This window comes from Lemur catta, chromosome 2, assembly GCF_020740605.2.
Source record: "Lemur catta isolate mLemCat1 chromosome 2, mLemCat1.pri, whole genome shotgun sequence".
NCBI lineage: Eukaryota > Metazoa > Chordata > Mammalia > Primates > Lemuridae > Lemur > Lemur catta.
The window spans coordinates 130670295-130687712 of NC_059129.1; the positions used below are offsets into that span (position 1 = coordinate 130670295).

A 17418-nucleotide genomic window follows, 5' to 3' on the forward strand; every position below is an offset into this window, starting at 1 on the left:
TGAAAGGCGCGACCTAGAGCCGCGGCGTTAGAATAGAGCCATCTGACATCAGTTGACAACCGCCACAGTGAAGCACCAGCTCTGACCAAAGTGTTGTGTGCAGTGACACTGGTTCTCACTCAGCTGTGTGTGTAATGCTTGAAATTAAAACAGGATGAAAATATCAGGATGGAAACTTATATAGATTTTAATTAAAATTTGAAAATAAAAACCACACCGCCAATTTTATCAGAACTCTGGATTTATCAACATTGATTATAAGATTGGAGAAGGGGCAAATGAGGGAAATCCTAGAAAGTGAGGTGTGCTTTTCTAGAATTACCAGTGGCCTGCAGGATTCTCAGCCTGTGGGGGGTCATTTGTAGAAGAAGTGTATTGTGTATTCAGAGCCAGACTTAGCTGGGGATGAAGCAGCTACATCTGTTCCACTGTGATTGGAAAAGGTTAGAAATCCCTGGATCTTTCCCTAATGGCCAGTCAGTGCCTGAGGAGGCCAGAGTGAGGCTATTTCGTTTGGGGTAAAGTCTTGTGCCCCCCCCCTCAAAACCAGGCTGCCATGTCTTCACTCCTTGAAAGATGCAACACTTTATCGTCATCACTTAAAGGCATTACAGGCATGATTTGGAATGAACATAGCTTAGTAAGTAAACGGTGTGTGGAGGAAGGTGTTGCTGTGAGACCACCAGGAGAAGCCACATGCTCAAGTGGGGAAGGGGTGAACAGCCTCAGGGCAGTGGGCATGGGCACAACCTGTCCCCTGTCTGGTGCAGCAAATGTGCAGTCACCGTCATTTCCTTGTTTTTTCGTCTTGCAAGTCACACATGCATTCTGCAAATAACACAGAAATAGCTACTTTTAATACTTATGTTTTATGTCTTCAAGTTCTAAACTGAGATCGTGGACACCAATTATGCTACAGCTTCAAAGAGATGATAACTCCTTTTAAATATAGGTCACTTTTATATTTCTTTCAAATTCAGATAAACCTGTATGAGCTGATTGTCACATATTTGAGTTCTCAAACTTAATATTTTATTCTTAAATGTTTATAACGTGTAGTTTCTAGACTGAATTCAGAAGTATTCTCATATGATTATCCATAATGGCCCAATGTAGGTACATTTATAACATCATTTAGCAAATAAAGAAACTGAGGTTTGGAAAGCTCAAGGCCATTTTTTAAGAGGAAGAAATGTGACTAAAATATTTATTTTCTAGATAACATTATTTATTTTTTATCACTCTAATAGATCCCTATGTCTGTTACCTCAATAATGTATTCATTCATGCATGCATCAAATAAGCTGAATAAGACATGGAGCCTACCCCCAAGGAGTTCATAGTTTATTGGTATAACACACTGTTAAAATAACACTGAGTACATGAAATGATAGAAACAGTATAATGTTGTGATTATGTGAATGAGTAACTTCAGAGTCAGATGTTGTTTTAGTCATTTCGAGCTGCTATAAAAAATATCATAGACTGGGTAGCTTAAACAGCAGAAATTTATTTCTCACAGTTATGGAGGCTGGAAAGTCTGAGATTAGGGTGGCAGCATGGTACGGTTCTAGGGAGGGCCCTCTTCCTGCTCTGAAGATGGCCGTCTTCCCACTGCATCCTCACATAATAGAGAGCAGAGAGGAAGCAAGCTCTCTCCTGGAGTTTTATTGTAAATAATCCCATTCATGAGGGCTCCACTCTCATGACCTAATTACCTCCCAAAGGGCCTACTTCTTAATACTAGCACATTGGGGTAAGACTTGAATATATGAATTTTGAGAGGACAAAAATATTCAGTTCACAGTGATGTCTATTGAATCACCAGTTTTCTTTCAAGCTAGTAGTCTTTGGGCAAATATCTTAACTTCCGTGTATTTCAGTTATAAAAATGAAATAACAATAGTATTTATCTCATAGAGTTGTTAGGATTGAATGAGGAAATTTATATTAAGAGCATAGCACAGTGCCTAGTACTGTATTGAGAGTACAGAGCAAACTCTCAATAACTGTTAGCTTGTGATATTAAAATTATGAAAATATGAGCGAACGTATAGAAGTTTATGTACTAACATAAAAGTCTTCATTACACATTCAAGTAAAGAGAGTTCTGGAAGTTAAGCATATCCATTACCATTGTGAGATAATTATATTCATGCTGTGTAGAAGGGAGGGGCTGTATATCTGCTGAAAGTGGAGACATGCAAGTGTTACTCACTGTGACGTGTGTTGGGAAGGACACACTGCTTGACATGGGTTGGCAACCTGTCTTGTGCTTGGCCCCAGCTGAAGAAAGATGAGGTCATTTACATTCCATCTGTTAGCCTTAGTGTCCAGTGTAAAGTGTTATCTACTCAAAAGGGAAGTAGGCCACGTGAACATGTTTGTAAAGCTAGTCCAAAAGCAAAAATCCTGACAGTTTGCAGAATGAAAAAAAATAAGATAAAAGTACCAGTGGGTTTGGAAGCTTCAGATTATGAGAATAGAACCTATAGGCTCATGAATTAGACCTTTTTGGCTGAAAATTATAGATGCCACCTTAATCTAGCCTAAGGTAAAGGGGTTGGGGTACTTGACATAAGGAATATAAGGAACAGTATCAGGTACCTCATATTACGTAGAAGACTGGGCTCCTGAGTAGAAAGGCTCCAGGACTTGTCTCTTCCCTCCTGTCTCCTGTCTATGTCTCTGCATGCCACCTTCATCTTCTTCTCAGAGATCTTCCTTCTCCTTTCTTGGGCGCTCATGGTTGGTCTAAGGATAACTGTCCCAATGCTCCTGAGTTTACATGTTGCTATAGGTCCAGCTACCCAAAGAGACTGATGCAATGCCCTCCACGCATGTGGTTCTGCATAACGCAGAGAGAAACATTGTCCAGGGAGAGGGGAGAAAACAACTCCTCAGCTCTGACACAGCATTTATTATGAAGATCCGAGGTATAGAGTCAACCAAATTTAAAAACTAGACCTTATCTTTGCTACTTTTATATAGATTTCTGGCTATAAAATGCTTCTCAGTTGCCTCAGGATGGAGAAAGAGAAAAGAGTTTTGTTTTCCTTTGCTTTGCTTTGTTTTATAAGAAAAATAGATCCTTAAGACATTGTCTTCTGAATTAATTAAAATACATCATAAGTTATAGGACAACAATAAAATATTGTTCATGGTTAACATTAGTTAATAGTATAAAAAGAAAAGCAGAAAATATTTAATCAAGTTAACTCAGAAATGTGTCAATAATGTGATTTCATTTCAAAGGGTTAAGGGAAACCTTCTGTAACTGAAGGCAACTTAATAATACCCTCTATGCAGATTACCTTCAAGATATATGAGGAATAGGCTGCTAACAAAATTAGGCCAAGTCCCTGGGTGATGCTGCTAAAAGTACTGAAAAACAACTGTTTAAAAGAAATCAATAACAGTTAAAGAATGCTTTCCTCTCACTGATTTTCTGGTTATAAAAATATAGACTCAGTTATGCTCCTAGTAAATGCTGTGGGATTTAATATCACTTTCCACTTGATTGAACAGAACAGTACACTGCTTATATTATTCGGATTAGATGAGTATGAGATGAGGAGTAGGAAAAGTGTTAACAAAAAATTTTATGTGATCAAAGTACAAAAAAGAAATGATGACAATGGAGGCAGGGTAGGGGTGAGAGAGGAGAAGGGATGCCACCAGCCAGCTCTGCCGCCATAGCTGTTGGTTCCATCAGTGTCTTATTGATGATAGACATTGCAGTAAAGTTTTTATAATTATGCCTTTCATTTAAAACAATATACTACTATTTCACAAACTATGGACAATGTATTGGTAAAGAAAATAGCATGGTCTGTGACCACACAGGACATAGCATAGTGGAGTGGTGGAACCCCAGCATGAAACCTGGCAGGGATGATGAGGCAGGGTGAAGTTCTGTGACAGGGGAGGAAGAGAATGTTCAGGAGGCATAAAGACCTTGGAGTCAGGGAAGGTCTAAGAAGAGCTATGGACAATGGTTCCCATTGCTTTGATGGTTACAATTATAGGCTAAGTTTCAAGGCCTAAGACACAACTTTAAGATCCATAAGAGAAGCATTGTTAACTCATTCATTCAGTAAATGATTTTCAAGCATCTAATGTGTGCCAGGCACTGGGACAAGTGCAGAGAATACAGTGATGAACAAAACAGACACGGCCCTGCCTTTGCGGAAACTGAAATCTAGCCAGGAGGCCAGACATTGAATGAGTAATGACAAATGTGGTGAGTGCTTCTAAGGAGAAGTACAGGTGCTGTAGGAGTGTTATTAGCAGTCTCTACCCAGCCCAAGGATGCTGGAAATGTTTCCAGGAAGTGCTGCTTGGCTGAGACTTCTGAAGAAGAAGAAGGTACCCAGAAAAAGAAGAGGGCTGGGGGCATAGAGCAGTCAGGGCATCGGAATGTAAAGGCTCTAAGCAGGAGAAAACACTGATGGCTGAAGGATACGAGGCAATTCTAGGATGCTTGCAGCAGGGAAAGCAAGGAGGAAAGCATGTATACCAGACGGATGGGTCTGCTGGGGCGTAGCTGGAGGCCTTTTGAGCTTGGGCCTTATGCTCTAGACAATAGGAAGCCACTCAGGTCACAAAGCAGGGTGCACGGTGGTCCGCAGGACATGTGTTTCAGAACTACTGCTCTCCCCTCAGTATGGAGGGCACAGGAGAGCAAGATGGGAGGCTCTGGGCTCTGGCTCCAGGAGGAGGCTGTTTGCAGGGTCTGGGGAAGAGATTACTCAGGCCTGACCTAGGGTTTTGACAGTAGGGGATGAAGGTAAAAACAAAAATAAAAGTAGATTGCTCACAAAATTCAATTTTAAGGTCCACACAGAGTGAACAGAGACATACCTTCACCTCAGGATTGATGGTCTCCAAGACCTATAAAAGTTGAACTGTAACCAGAAGAAATGTATGAACATCCTAAAACATGACTGATCTGTAAGAGGGGAGATTGATCAGATGTGAAAGCAGAAAAAAGTAGCCACACAAACAAACATTAGAAATGGCCACAGATCTCTCTTAGGTGGATGTGGGTAAGGGGCTGCTGACCCATGGACTTGTTGAGAAATTAAATTCAAATGACAAGATAATCCCTAGATCTAAAATGATGAAACAAACTATACTATCTTAGCTTAATCCCATCAAAGGTTTAATTATTGAAACTTGAACACCACCCCCCCCCCCCCCGCCCCTCCTTCTGAACAAGCAATCATCAAGTGTCGTCTTCCCTGGTAGGTCTGTTTACATACATTGTACCAATTTCAACACTATGTTATTTCCATTGAAATGAAATAGCAATGAATTCTGGCACATGACAATCTTACTACATGAACTTGCTTAATATAAGTCTTACCCCAGCTGATATGCCTACCATTCTTTCTGGGCAGAAAAGCCCTGCATTTAGGATTCCCCTGAGAGGTGAGTGGTGGGAAGGATGACAGTAAGATGGAGAACCAGATTCTGGCTGGCCCTGGGAAGACCTCTTTTGGGGAATGTGTGCTCTGCGTGGTTCATGGCAGCACAATATGTTTTTTACATTTTACTTTTTTACAGAATTCAGTTTCTTTATCTCTACAGTGGAGATGACAATACCCACATTCTGCTTACCACACTCTGCTTATGAATACACTGTATTCATGTGACATTGTTCTAAGATATTGAATTATGTAGTAAGTAGGTTTCAAGAATCACCTCAAAATTAGTGGCCCATGTATTATCTGTTCTCAGCCTTTCTGACCAGAAATTCATAGACAGCTCATGTATTCTGTGACCTATATATTTCATTTCTTCTAGTTCCCAAGAAAACAGGAGATGAGAGAAACAATATCTCACAAGTATATATTTATATTATCCCACAATAGCCATACAAATGTCCTAGAATAGCTACTATAACTACCACTATCAACTCATTACCAAGGAGAGCTAAGACAAACTGTTTGCATATGATCTTTCCATCTCCCTCTTTTTAAATAGTTTTATTATATCTACATTATCTGAGTATATAGCTGTTACATTTTATTCTTTTTTTAAAAAGAACTCTCATTTAATCTTAGTTCCACAATTAAGGCTATTAATTAATACAATTAACACCTGCAGTCCTTCTGATGATGGCTCCTAGTTATTAGTGGTATGAAGCTTGCAAGCTTGTTCTGGAGTAGATTTCTCAGGGAAAAGGTCATGGGAATAATATTCACTTAATTTTTGCTTGCTGAAAACATTTTTGTCTATGACTTTAATATCAAAAGTCAGTTTTGCTGGATGTAATTCAGGGTGCACATTTTGTTTTTCTTAAGTATCCTCAAAATGTTCCAGTTACATTTAATATAAAGCTTTGCTGTCCAAAATTCTTATGATCATCTTTTTTCCCCTTATAAAACACTTACTGTTTTTTTCCTAGACATCCACAATGTTTCTTTTTCTTTTTTCATAAAGTTCAGTGGTTTTACTAGAATATTCTTTTGTATTGGTTGTATTGGGTCAATATTCTCAGGTACATGTTATTATTTTTCCGTGTGTAGTTACAAACTTTAAATTTTAGGAAAATTTTCTTGAATTATAACCTTGAGTGTTTCTCTGCTTTAGTTTCATTCATTAAGGATTCTTAGTATCTTCATGTTGAATCTTCTTTGGCTTGCTTTGATATTTACACCTTCTCTCTAATCCTTTTTGTTCTTTCATTTTATATACCTTTTTATTGAAGTATAATTACATACAGTAATAGGCATAGATGTTAATGATAGTTTGATATATTTTGTACAAATGCATAGTATACCCATGTAACCAATACACAATCAAGATACAGAGCATCACCATCACCCTAAACTTCCCTCATGCTCCTTTCAACCTATCCCGCTCTCCATCTAGGGATAATTCAGCTCTGCATCTATAGACAGCCACTATTCTGATTTCTATGCCTGTTGATTAATCTTGCCTATCCTCGAACATCATAAAAATGAAGTCATATGGTAGATATTCCTTTACGACTCCGTTCTTTTGCACAGCATGGGGTTCATCCATGTTCTTGCATGTATCAGTAGCTCACTCCCTTTAATTGCTGAGTAGTGTTTCATTGCATCAATATGCAATGTTTGCTCTGTGGATGGATTGATGGGTTGTTTCCAACTCTATGACAAATGAAGCTAAAATCAACATACATATACCAAGTTTTTATGAACATATATTTTCATTCTGTGTGGTTATGTGCCTAGGAATGGAATTGCTGAATGATAAGGCAGGTGTATGTTTAACTTATGAGAAACTTCCAGATAGACTTCCACAGTGGTTTTGCTGTTTTATACTTCTACCCAGAATGAACAAGATCCATTTGGTGTTGATAGTCTTTTACATTTTAGCCGTTATAATGAGTGAGTAGAGGTATTTAATTATAGTTTTCATTTGCATTTTCTTGATGACTAATGATCTTGAGAATCATTTCATGTGCTTATTGGCTATTTATATACCCTCCTTCGTGAAATATCTATCCAAATTCTTGTCCATTTTAGGGGGATCATTTGCCCTTTATTATTGATTTTATAATCTGGATTTGAGTCCTTTGTCAGATACGTGTGTATTGCAAATACTTTTTCTTAGTCTTTGATTTTACTTTTTATTTTCTTAGTCTCATCTTTGATGAGTGGAAGTATTTAATTTTTTTTCAGCACATTATTGGGGTACAAAAGTTTAGGTTACGTATATTGCCCTTGCCTCCCCAGACACTACTGTGTCTGATATTGTTATATCTGACAGCTTTTATTTTTGGTTAGTATTTGCATGGTATAACAGTTTCCACCCTTTGATTTTCAGCTTTTTTGTGTCCTTACATTTAAGGAGTATTTCTAATACACTGCATAGTTTGCTTTTGTTTTTCAGTCAGTCTGATAATGTTTGCCTTTTAATTAAAATATTTAGTTCATTTACATTTGCTATAAATGCTGACATAATTCTATTTATATCTACCATTTAACTATTTTCTACTCATCTCACTGGATTTATGTTCCATTTTCTCTGCTGTGTTCCCTTCTTTTGATTAATCTAGTACTTTAATATTCAATTTTCCCCTCTATTAATTTTTAGTTGTACAATCTCTTATTATTCTGTTTATGATTATCCTAGAGATTAAAAAAAGCAGCATTCTCTAACCTTTTACCATCTCAAATAAATTAGTAGTTTTATCACTTTCTAAACAAAGTGAGGATCATGAAACAGTTAAATGGCATTTATCTTGTGTCAATTTTTGTGCTTTTTTGTCATGTATTTTAATTCTACATATATTTCACATCCCATCTTGCATTACTATTATTATTTGCATGGTGAATACTTATTTATATATTCTGGTATGTTTTTCCTTTATGTTATAATCCAATTATGGACTGAGCTAATTTGAGTGTGAATTGTAGTTTTATAAAACTTATTCTGCTTCACCCGGTACATCCTGTTCCAAGGGCATAGCTGTCCAGGCTTCCTGAACAGGATGCTGGATCTCAGTTGTCACTTGGACCCCTCATCCTTTGAAATTCATTAATTCTAATTTTGATTCTGTAACTGAGACTTCCAAAAACTTTACTCTGATTCTCAGCAGCTTTCTGCTTTGTTTTGTTTCCTATGCTTTATGTGGCCTAAAATTTGATAACTTTTCTAGAGAGAAACCACCAAGCGTCAGTTTCACTTTTCTTTACCTTCCTCTCTCCAGGATCTTGGATCCTTAAGTTTTGGCTTCCTTGGAAAACGTGAACTCAAATTTGTGTATCTTCCATCCTGTGAATTTATCAAAAGTTTTTCTTGCTGCTTTGACTCTGAGTTAAGACTCTCTGTTTGGATTCTCAGTCTATTGTCCTGTATCAAGAATCATCAAATGTCCTGAGGGGAAAAATAGAGTAAAGATTATCTGCTTCTCTGAAGTCCTCTTCCTTTTGACTTATTGATCCCTTGGATTCTGGTTGCCATGACAGCTTCCCAATGTCTTCAAATGGTTTTTAAAAATATTTTATTTGGTTTTTCTAGTTGTTTTCAGTGGGAGAGTTGGTTTGTCCCAAGGTATTACATCTTAGCTGGAAGCAGAATTCTTTCTTATACCAATTTTAATCCCTCCCTTTCACCATTCCCAATGGGCTGTGAGGTGACGGTGTATTTTAGGGCTATGGTGACTCTATATCTAATACTATTAAAGAAATTGTATGATAATTGCCTATTTAGTTCTTTTACAGGTTTGATGGGTGGTGACATAAGGGCATTAATGCTTCTGTTTAAAGAAGAATAATAGCATACAGTAAACCTTAGTGGAAACATATATCTAATAGTGACATTAGTACAATAGCCAAGAATTTCAGAATCCTCTCAACATTCTAGGTTTAAGTGATCTAAGTCCTTTTTAGTTATCATTACACCTTCAATTTTATCAAAACATCCCCAAGTGAATATTTTAACTTTTGGTGAGTTGGTTTCATCGTATTTTTCTCTCCTTCCCCCTCTGTGATAAATCAGAGTAAAATAATAACAAGTCTCACTTTGGCAGTTTCCCATCTTGAAACACAGCAACAAATTTTTGTCTTTTGTGTAACATGAGTTGCCTTTTTTTCTCCCTAAATTTGAGCTTCTACTTTCTCATTAGTAAAAAATGCCTATATGTGAGAACAAACACTTAAAATGTATGTACAATAAAACAATTTCTTTTCAGCATAAAGGCTAACTCTACTATAAAATTCTATACTCTACTACAAAATCCTGAAATCAGAAAGGCTTTAGTACTGATTAACATAAAAGTATGAGTATTGACTGTCAAATTTTGTCATTTCAATTTTATATGTTTCCTTAGATGCTCATATATTTTAATATATATTTTAGAATTTATACTTTTTTTCTTTTTATAAAGAAAAGAAAATATGTTCACAGCTCCCACATAATATCATAGTTATTGGGGTAAAGCTAAGAGGAAAGGGAATCTTATTTTTGAATTATAGGTCATGATAAATGTCTTTTTGTAATTACAATTATTGCTTATTTTTTATTTTAAAAGTAACAGGACTCACTGTGTGCAATTTGGAAAATATAGGAAAACACAAGGAAGCTAATAAAAATAACCTATAATTATATCAATATGCAAATAAAAACCACTACTAACATTTTATGTGTATCCTTATTTTGATACACACATATACATATGCATTATTTTTACTAATTTTTTAAATTTTAAATTTCACTGGGGATTTTATGATATTCAATATTGAATATTAAAATTAATTTAGGAATTAGTAATAAAAATAATAAATGCTTTTACTATCCCTGCAATTACCAAAGTGATAGAGAAGCTCAGGACTATTAAGAATTTTTTTTTAGTCTTTTTTGATTTATTCAATCATTCATTCAACATTTTCAATAAATAGAGTGACTATATGCATGCCCAGGACATTCCCAGTTTATGCATTTTTTATGACATAATTATTAAGAGCACTTCCTTTACTCTTAAAAGTGATTGGTTTGCATGAGAAATTACATTAATTATTTGCAAAAATTGGGGCATGTAAAAGAGGGATAAGGTGGCACATAAAGGTAAATCTGTCATAGATTCTGCCCTCCAGAGCATATGTCTTACCTAGTATGGGAGATAAGAATTAACACCAATAACATGTAATAAGAAGTGAAAAAAATCCCTTGAAAGGTACAGAGATGTCACATATATTGCAATGTGGTCAATTGTACAGGAACTTGACAAATATGTTAGAATTGTGGAAAAAATATGTGCAAAATTCCTTGAAGAGGAGGGGTACTTTAGGTCCAAGGAGCCTAAACATGACCAAGGAACAGAAATAGGAAAAATATGAAGATATCATTTTACAACCATCAGTTTGGCAAAATTAAGAAATTTAGAACTCTGATGAGACTTTTACTTTTGGTAGAATGGAAGAGGTTGTGGCAGAACAGCTCCCAACAAGACTAATCAGAAAAGAAATAGGAAAGACAAAAACGGTCTGTTTACAAAATCAGGGAGTTGCTGAAACAATCAGGATTAAGGAGACTGAAATTTCAGAGAGGAGAACTAAGTAGTGGGCAGGTGATCTGTAAGGGCTTTTCCGTGGAGACTTTCGCCAATTCAGGGACTGGCTGGAGGCTGAGTCTCCGGGCTCAGCCCAGGCAGAGAGTCAAGAGAGGGAGCACAGAAGGTAGATGAGATCTTGTGGCCCCAAGGACTGGGGTGATAAAATGCAGGGCCACCTTCTTGCTGATGTCTGCAGCTGGGTGTGTCAGAAAGGCTACAAGGTAAGTTGTAAACCTCTGTCACACAGAATAGATTTTCATGGAGTTTTCTAGCACTGAGGATACAGACCTCTCTGAGGAGAGAACTATAAAACACTTTCAGTAATTATGTGAGGCTGCAATGACAAAACTTGAGACTCAAACATGTGGTCAGGGTTTCCCGTCAAGATGTTTGCCTAATTCTGAAGTTGTGTGTGGCAGAAGGCCAAAAAATCTGAATTAAAAATTTTTGAAAAGTAGGAGGAGATAATAAAGACCCAGATGAAGTGAGCTCATGCGCAGCCAGGCTGTCTGTCAGGAGTCATGAAGGGATAGGCCCTATGGTAGACTGACATCTATCAAAATTGCAAAGCAACTTGGACTCCACTCAGGCACTGATTGGAGGAAGTTAGTCAGTGCCCCTCTACCTAGCAGAGAAAATGCCAAAGCAACTCTGGTTGAGGTAACAATATCTAGAGCCTCCACGTAATATTATTTTATATATACACAATGTCTCATCTAATACAAAATACTATTAGACATGCCAAGAGGACAGGACCATATAACTGGAAGACTAAGGGAAACAGACAGTAGAAACAGCCCCACACATGATACACCAATCATTGTTGGAGGATATTAGAAAACCAACTCATTGTTCTGAACATCAGTAAATAAAAGAAAAAAATTATCCGTTTGCTTTTCATTTTCTGTTTGAACTCAATCTCAGAGGAACTAAGTAGCTGATGAGGGAAAGTTTTTCTTTACCAAAAAAATCTACTTGACAAATGTAAAAGGGTTGATAGAATTGGATCACCATTTTTTAGTCTCATAATAAAATAATTGATCTACATTATGATCATTAATGACTACTAAAACCATTAGATGAAAAGACCGATGAGTTTTATAGTGTGTTCATCAAGCTGACAACACCTGATATTTTTGAAAATTTTCATTGTAAAAAGTTTATTTTAAAGATGTCTAACAACTAAACAATTGAACAGAATAATATCAACCCTCACACACTATTCCAACTTATGTAAGTACTTTACAGAGAAATACGATAATATATAAGAAAGAGGAATGTGCATGCACAACCATCCACCAATTCTATTTCTAGGCACATACCACAGAAAAATTCTCCCATATGTGTGCAAGGAGACATACTTAAGAATGTTTATTGCAACACTATTAAAATAGCAAAATGTGGGAAATAACCTAAATGATCATCAGCAGGAGAATGAATTTTTTTACAGTGTGGAATTCATTCAATTTAGTTTAAGTGAATTAACTAGAGCTATATCTATCAATATAATGCTGTGCAAAAAAGGAAATTGCTGAATGGAAATGTATTTTAATGTCAGGTATATAAAATCTAATAATATGCTGAACATATTATATCACATATCATATGTTATATGTTAACATATTATCACATATTATATGTTAACACATATGAAGACACCTGTTGTAGAGGTATTAAAATATCCCCCAAGTGATGATACGCACCATCTGTGCTGGTAATTAAATTGAATTTTATTCAATCATTCTCTGCAGAATGTCTCTTATTAGCTCCCAAATATTAATAATTAAGAATTTTAAAATGGAGCAATATTTTACACCTATGTGGAAAGACTGCATTGTGCATTTATATAAAGAGCTTTAATGTACATGCATGTGTTGAAAGAAAGAGTGGAAGAAAGGACCATTTACAGAGGGCCTATACACACAGAGCTCCATTCTCCACTCCAGTGGACAAATGCTGAGAAATAAATATTAAAATTCAGATAAGAGAAAAAATACTCTTGGCTTTGGAAAGTAATCAAAGGCATAAATTATCTTATTTATGTAGAAAAATAACAAAAAATAGACTGTACTCTGCTAAAATGGTCTTGAGTGGTTGCTGTCATTTTTTGATTATTTTGGACAGCTGCTGCCACATTATTATTTCCATGGTGAGCTTTAAATATTTTTAAGACTGACCATCTGGAAATGTATAGATGACTTTATCTCTGCTAGAAGTAGATTTACCTCCAAACCCACCATAGACACGCAACTTTGCAACTTCAGATGTAGACAGCTAACCTGACTGACTGTACATAGCTTTTACCTGCTCCTGACACATCCATTCAATGTCACTAATGTTGCCTGAAAAAAAAAAAAAACTGGAAGAGAGAGAAAACAAAATTTAATTTATTTTCTATTAGAAGTTATTGAAATTCTTGAGTAAGGAAAATGGCTGCAGTCTGAATAACAGGAAGGGACGTTTGAGATATTAGCAATTAGTCTAATCTAAATACTCACTGAGATTCAAAATATCTGGGTGTTTTGTCTGTGCCTTTGTTTCTCCATCCTTCAGAGAAAGAATATTAACCATACGTAATAGCTTAAGCTGGAATAGCATTTTGCTATTTGGAAGCATTTTCACACATACTTTTTCAACAAGCCTTCTTTATGGATGAGAAAACTGAGTCTGAAAGAGGTGATCATACAATTGGAAAGTGCCAGGTCTCCAGACAAGGAGTCTTCTAATACCACACTGAGAAAAACTTGTCTGTAACAACTTCTCAGGTTCATTGAAAGAATAAATCCTGATGTAGAAACCGACATGTGGGTGACCTGATGTAAATAAAATAACACATTAAAACAAAGTCATATGGAGCTAAGTACAACCAAAGAGAGATAGGCCATTATACCAAAACAGATTATTTGGACAATGAAAATAGATGGGAAAAGGCAGGCATAATCCATCAGTGTATGACCAGTAGTGACTTTATAAAAAGAGGGCAAGGAAAGAAGGGAGGGAGGGAGAGAAGGAGAAAGACCTTTGTGCTTCCAGAAGAAACTGAAAAGGAATCTTCCTAACTGAACTTCTGGGGTTTCTTTAAATCCACAGTTTCTGCCAAAAGATTTAAGCACAGATTTGGGACTTATATATTTGACAAGCCCCCATATGCTGCATTTTCCCTCCAAGCTTTTACTCTGGCTTGCTGAATCTGTGGTTGGTTGAATATGTTGTTTTACCAATTGCTAAAAATACCTTGAAGTCAAGCTCCTTCTCTCAGTTTTTATGCAGCTGATAAAACGGCCACTCTGGCATCAGATTTTCCGAGGCTTGGTCTGCAACCTTTAATAAACCACTCCTTTCATAAAAGCAAGGTCCTTGCGCAGAGGTCATTTACGTTTCACTTCAATGCAAAGTGAAAGTCAGAGAGTAAAGAAATGGGACCATGAAGGAAATGCTCTATTTTTTTTTTTTTTTTACTATCTCAATCAATAGTTAATCAGGATGGCTCTGAGATTACTTAAAGTTACTGTGTGAAGCTTGGCTGTCAATATGACTGAAACCCCCACAGGAATGACCAGAACTGTCCACTAACAGCAGAAGTAGTTCCAAAAAAGTGTCAGCTACAGAGGACAAGAAGCTTCCTGTCCCAGTTCCTGGGAGACACAGAAGTGCGATGCTGCCCGGGCACGGCACAATCTGTGCACCTGGGCTAAGGTCAGCACATTAAGTTTCTAAGCTGTCAAAAAATCTCCCTCTTAAACCTTGTTTTATCATTTTACATCCCCAGCAGGCAAGACCAGCATATTATTTTCAGGTTCCAGTGCAAAATGAAAACATGGAGCCCCTGGTTCAATAAGAAGGGGAAAAATGTTAAAGGTACTACAATATAAAGGTTTGTCCTTGTTTCTGTGGGCTCTGTTTTGATTTGTCACGGTGTTTTGTATTTGCCATTTGCCCTGCTCCCTTGTGAGGAGCAAATGCCCTCCCACCTAGATCCTGCTGCAGCCCCCATTCCATGGCTCTGCACACACGCAGCCCACAGGCTGTCGGGTTCTCCTGCGGTCAGTCACTGGGCAGTGCCATAGGGAAACTGAACCAGTCACCTCCCGTTTCCATGTGCCTCCTGCACCAGCCCATGTTAGATGGGTGACTCCCAAGGATATCCCAACGACAGCGTGGGGATACCTGAGGTATCTGGATCAACAGGCTGTGTGCTGCTTGCCAATTGTGCAGTGTCCCTGCCAGTTCAGGGAGGAGATGGCCACTGCAGCCCACTGCCTGGAGATGCTCCAGGGCACATGCACCAGACCCTGATCTTTTTGGTGCTTGTTCCCAGGCCCCCACTAGTGGGGAGGGTGGTGGTGATTCCTGGGCAGGGGCAGGTAGAAGGAGGCTGGATGAGCTGGGACCCAGCAGACAGGGGAGCAGAAAGCCAAGAACCTGTCCAGGGAAGGGAGAGAGGCTGAGGGACATGGGGCCATGCGTGGATGGAGGTTCCAAGCCCCCAAACATGCTTCATTTTCCCATCAACTAACACTTACAAAACACAAAGTAAAAGATAAAATTATTGCAAATTTCAAAAGGATGATCACAGAGCACTAATCATCAAGCTCTTCAGAGGGAGGACTGTGTGTGTTTGTACTGGTCACAGGCATATGAAGTGGCCCTGCCAGGGCCCTGGTTCCCAGCACCATTTGGCCAGGCCACATGCAGATGTTGCCCAAAAGTAGGATTAATCAGAGGATTCAAGAGGATGCCGGTAGTTTGGTAATGCTCAAATGCTTTGTGTGTATTTTCTGTCTTCTGTCATGAGAAATGAAGTTGTTTTAATATTATTTTACAGATTAAGTGTTCTTTCCCACCAACTTCATTTATATAGTAATCACACTTTTATTCCTGATCATCTCTTTGCTAATGTTTCCATTGTTTGATGATCTTTGTGACTTCAGGTGGGCATACTGAAAGTCAGGGACATATTACTTTGATAAGTTTGTTAGCAAACATTGTCTCTGTCTAATTTTCTTAAATAAATGGGTTAGTGCAATAGCAATAAAGTTACACCAAGGTGTCTCAAATTCTTATTTATAGATGAGGATTTTAAATTTTTCAGAGTAGATCATGCACTTTTAAATGGTTTACTGTATGGTCCAAACTTAATGGAATTATACATATTTGATCAATTTTGCTTTTTGTTACATTCAACTGTGCTATAGAAAATCTTTTTCCTCCTTATAAATTCAGCTCAAATCTCTTGCTTTCAGGTAGTGAAAAGCTATTCCAGTGTATTCTTGTTTAAAATTTCAAAGTCATGTCTTTCCTTCCCTGTACTGGTCAGGCCTCAGGCTGAAAGACTTGGAATGAGAAGGGGTGTGGCCTACTCCTGCCCTATGTCTTCCTCCTCCTTCTTCTGCATTTTCACTCTTTGGTCTGCTTTGATGGGAAAAAGAGATAAGAGAGAGGGAAAAAAGGTCTCTTACTTTCTGGGAGCTGCTGTGGCCCTCTTCCAGTTAACATCAGATGGTTGTCACCAAGGTCTTTGGGGTTCATGACCAAATGCTAACACATGAAGAACATTTGTGAGGTTTTGGGGAGCCCTATAGAGAACTTCCTCACTGCAGAGTTTCCTAACATGGGAGATTTCTCTCCAGCTAAGCCAACTTCATCCATACCACCCACAGCATGTGCTGATAGTTTACCCTTAGCATCTTGTCCCTGAAATTGTTTTCTATGACAGTCAGCCACTCTTATGTGTCATGACAGCAAGACTGCTTCATCCAACCACCTTCTGAAGTGCTACTTGACACATGAGAAAACCACTTATCCTCCTTCCAACAAATGTAGAAAGGCCAATACCTATGGCTCCCCCATCAGCCTTGTCATGTCTGCAGTGCTCATCTTCCCTTGCCAGAATGGCACAGAGGGCAGATCATCCAATGTGCTGTCTAAGGAGACATCCAACCAGGGAATGAGATGAGACTCTCCCCTTGTGGCAGATTTCTCCTATCTCAACAGGCGGGTCTCTTGCTTCTCCTCCTTTCTCCACCATTAGACACATTCCATCTTGTGAATGCCAAGAGATAAATGTGACTTTATATGAAGTGACAACATGCTTTTATGATGACATAGTATGGAAGAAAATTAGTAGTGCAATTAAAAGTCACAGTGTCAGATGTAAATCCATGAACTTCCTTTAAGAGGGGTGGTCGGTGGGGAGATTCAGCCTACATTAACGTGTGCGGAGGTGAAGCCCACTGCCACCAGGCACACAGGAGCGTATCGACAGTGGAGGGAAAGAGCCAATCTGGGACAGACACACACACAGCAGAAAAAGCATCTGTCACTTGGAAAGAGATGGTCCCAGGAGGCAAAAGAAATAATGCACTTCACCG

The 17418-nt window shown here is 37.8% G+C and overlaps 1 protein-coding gene across 2 annotated transcripts in view; it reads left to right on the top strand.

Annotated features, from left to right (window-relative positions):
• The window catches only part of GRM1 (glutamate metabotropic receptor 1), a 365790-nt gene that overhangs the window by 339752 nt on the left and 8620 nt on the right, over positions 1 to 17418 (top strand). The gene's annotated exons all lie outside the window — the stretch shown is intronic.